This window comes from Plecotus auritus (genome assembly GCF_963455305.1).
Source record: "Plecotus auritus genome assembly, chromosome: 7".
Lineage (NCBI taxonomy): Eukaryota > Metazoa > Chordata > Mammalia > Chiroptera > Vespertilionidae > Plecotus > Plecotus auritus.
This window is the reverse complement of record NC_137774.1, coordinates 55,426,913-55,431,170: the sequence shown is the minus strand read 5'-3', so window position 1 is coordinate 55,431,170 and position 4,258 is coordinate 55,426,913.

Sequence of the window (4,258 nt, the reverse complement as noted above, 5' to 3'; positions counted from 1 at the left end):
TTTTTTGACACCCACTTACAATGTTATGAAGTCAGCTTTACTCTTTGCCACCAATTATATTAACTACTTTTAGGGCAAATTGTCAATGCAACATACTCTTTCATGTTTCCTATGTTTTCAATTTGTTTTCTTTAGCTGTGTTTATTTATACCAAAATCATTTTTTTCTTTTATATAAAAGAGAGGTCTTTATTATTCTGCCAACATTAAAATTGAGACTTGTAATTAAGTTATAAAGCACGCTGGGCCCTGACCAGGTAGCTCAGGTGGTTGGAGCATGTCCCATGCACCAAAAAGGTTTCCAGTTAGATTCTCAGTCAGGACATATACCTGGGTTGTGGTTCAATCCCCAGATTGATGTTTCTCTCTCATGTCAATGTTTCTCTCTCGCTCAAAAAAATAAAAAATAAAAATAAAAATCAAACATATCCTCAGGTGAGGATTAAAAAACACACACAATGGAGGTGGGGGTGGGGGTAGGAGGAGATTAACCAAAGAACTTATATGCATAGGAGAGGCCCAGTGCACTGGGGTCCCTTGGCCTGGCTTGCGGGGATCTGGCCAAAACCGAGTCTCGTCTCCGACATCCCCCGAGGGGTCCTGGATTGCGGAGAGGGCCGTTCTCGGGTGACACACACCAGAATCAGGCTCCCTCCTCTCTTTTCCCAATATTATGTCACTTTCTCTCTGTATCTGCCTCGCTTCTTTCATCTCACTTTACCCTAAGTTTGGCAGTAACTGACGACTTGTGGGCATTTAGCTGCAAAATGCAATTATTTAGCAAACAGGATTTACTTAGTCTGGAATCTAGTGGGCCTAGGGCAGGACCCTGCTCAGTGTCAGGCTCCCACCTGGGCCCTTCCGCCTAGGTGGAGTCCTGTGGCAGTGGGAGCCTTCTTCTTCCCACCTGAGCTGCTCCTTCGCCTCCTTCCCTCCCTGGAGGTTGCCTGCTGGCACTACTGTCCACCTGGCTGCCAGTTTCCCAGCTGAGAGTGGTGAGGAAATTCACTGCCTCCACTGGAAACCTGGAAATCGATATTAAGTGGATAGGCCGGCGTGGGCGCCAGACATCGAGGCCGCAGCCAATAGGTCCTGCACGTCATTTAGCTAACCAAATTGAAGTTTCTCTAAGGGCCAGACCCACGACCTCTGCAATGGGCTAGAGGCCCGGTGGGGAGCCAGACCCAAAGTGGGGAGCCAATGGGCTAGAGGCCCGGTGCATGGATTTGTCCCTCAGCCTGGCCTACGGGGATCAGGCCGAAACCAGCTCTCAACATTCCCTGAGGGGTCCTGAATTGCAAGAGGGCGGTTCTCAGGTGATGCACCCTGGAATCTGGCTCCATCCTCTCTGGTTCTGGTGCGTCACCCAAGAACCGCAGCTGCCAAGTCACCCCAGCTCGGCAGCTCCTGCGTTGAGCATCTGCCCCCTGGTGATCAGTGTGTGTCATAGCTACTGGTTGAATGGTTGCTTAAGCTTTTATATATAGAGATATGCATAATCCATGGACATAGAAAATAGTGTGGTGAAGGCCTAGTGTGGGGGGCAGGAGCGAGGTGAAGGAGGTTAGTGGGGTTAAAAAGAGAGGACATCTATAATACTTTCAACAATAAAGATAAACACACACATACACATGAGGAGAGAAAAGATGGTGCTCGATTGCCATGGGGATATTATTGATGAACTAGAGGCCTGGTGCACAAAATTTGTGCATGGGGGGCAGGTCCATCAGCCCAGCCTGTGCCCTCTCACAGTCTAGGAGCCCCGTGATTGAACACCCCAAAGAGGTAGGTCCTGCCCACCCAGCTGGGGCTCCATGATGGATCGCCCCCGCAGAGGGAGGCCCCACCCACCCGCTGCAGTGCCACCACCAGTAGTCTGGGCCTCCCTCTTTGGAGCAATCATGGAGCCCCCCCTGACTGATCGATTTCCCTGCCAGCCGGTGGCCTGGGCCTCCCTCTGCAGGGCGATCATGCGATCGATCGTGCCCCGCAGAGGCCCCGCCCACCTGCCACAGCCTGCCAGTTGGTGGCCTGGGCCTCCCTCTTTGGGGATATCATGGGGCCCCCTGATTGATCGATTGCCCCGCTGGCTGGTGGCCTGAGCCTCCCTCTGAAGGGTGATCATGGGGCAATGGCCAGGCCCCCAACCAATTGCATCACACCCTTGGCTGGCCTGGTGCCAGTGGGTATCATAGTGTGGTCCAGAAGGTCATTCAGTTGTCTGGTCTAATTAGCATATTACACTTTTATTATTATAGACTAGTGGCCCAGTGCATGAAATTCGTGTACGGGGGAGGGGGGGCGGTGTCCCTCAGCCCGGCCTACACCTTCTCCAATCTGGGACCCCTCAGGGGATGTCCAACTGCCGATTTAGGCCCGATCCCTGTGTCAGTCGGACATCCCTCTCACAATCCAGGACTGCTGGCTCCTAACCACTCATCTGCCTGCCTGCCTGCTCGCCCCTAACCACTCTGCCTGCCGGTCTGCTCACCCCCAACTACCCCCCCCTGCCAGCCTGCTTACCCCCAACTGCCCTCCCCTCATGGCCTGATCGCCCCTAACCGCCTCTGCCTCGGCCACACCACCATGGCTTTGTCCAGAAGGACATCTGGAAGGGCTCCCAGTCTAATTAGCATATTACCTTTTTATTAGTATAGATGTTAGATTGCTTTTGGAACTCTAAATAAAACTTTCACTTTAACATTTCAAATCATAAAGTTACAGAACTGGTGGGGATCTAAAATCTCCTATGTGTTGGTTAAGACCATAAGCTTGGTGTCAGGCAAGCTGTATGACTCTGGGCCAATATCTTAACCATTGTAAACCTCCCTTTCCTCACCTATAAAATGGGGAAACTTTTATCTACCTTCCAGAGCTCTTTTGTGGATTAAATGCGATGATTGTGACTCTGTTCCTTATACCTACTTTTATTCCATGGTAGTTGTGGTAATTACTATTATGATTATTACTATTGTACTGCCATTGCTTCCCCAGATGACTCGGAGGGTATAGTCTCTTCAAGCAACCTGGTCCTACCCAGCAGCATGTTCTCCTCCATTCTGGACCAGACTCTTGAACTCTTCACTTAGTGGAGAGGTCCCTGGTTAGCAGGGAGAAAGCCCTCAGCCTCACCCTCGTGTGCTCTTGCTGGCGCCTGAGCAGTGGAGGCTGAGAGCTGAGCTGAGGGGCATTACTGGAGAGCCTACAGCACACGCTCCAGCATTTCTAGTTCCTTCCATCAACTGCTCCTGATGCGCCCGAAAATGTTAGCATTACTGCTTGCCTTGCGGTCGGCCGCTGGCTCTGGAATGTCACTGCTCGTGTTGGTACCTGAAGGTGGACTCCTGGCCTCTCTTTAGGGCCCAGGATGGCCACCTGAGGAAGGACAGGCTGCCTGGCTCCTATCTTCTTCCCCTCATGGTCTAGGCTTAGGATGGCTGACCCATTGCCCAGAAATTATACTTGTTTTGAGGAACATAACCCCAAACCCACCAGAAGTCCCCCACTTTGGCCTAGGGCCCTATGATGTCCTTAAACCAAACCTTTGGAGGTTAACCATGTATCTGCAGAAGTTAGAAAGCAGCGTAGGCTCTGCTATGACCCTGAACTAAATTTCAGAGGAGAGGAAATGGGGCTTGGGGGCTTAAGACAACTAGCCCACAGGTACGGAGGATTGGCTTCTAGGATCTCATGCTTATTCCTGACTCTAATCCCTTCTGTAGGATGCCTTCCCACCCGCCCTCACATCGCGCACAGCATCCTGGAGAGGCGTATCAAGTGTCGAATTCTCAGTTCTTCCCCTCCAGCGGGCGGGCGTGGCGGCCTCTGCGCCCGCGTCCTGCGGCTGCGCAGGGTCAGCTCCGTCTTCTCGGTTGGGGTCGCTGCCTCTCCGCCTGGAGGCCTCTGCGGGGTGCGGGCTGCTCTTCCATATGAATTCTCAGGGCTGTAGGGCCCGGCCTCAACCCCAGGTAAGCTGTGTCCCCTCCTGCTCGCAGTGCAGCCGGCCCTGCGGGAGCCCCCCGAGGCCGGGCCGTGCTGACCATCCATCCAGGGCTCCTTCTACTCGCTTCTTGTGGACTCTCTTCGTCAACTGAAGACGAATAAGACGTTTTTCTGAGATCTCCTACTTCTGACAGTTCCATAAATTAGCTGTCTTCACAATCTACAATCCGCCAACCGCCTGTTGCCTAGTAACGGCCGCGACTTTGCCCCGCCCCGCGCCCCAGTGCGCACGCGCAGAGCCTCCGCCCCGCGGCCGA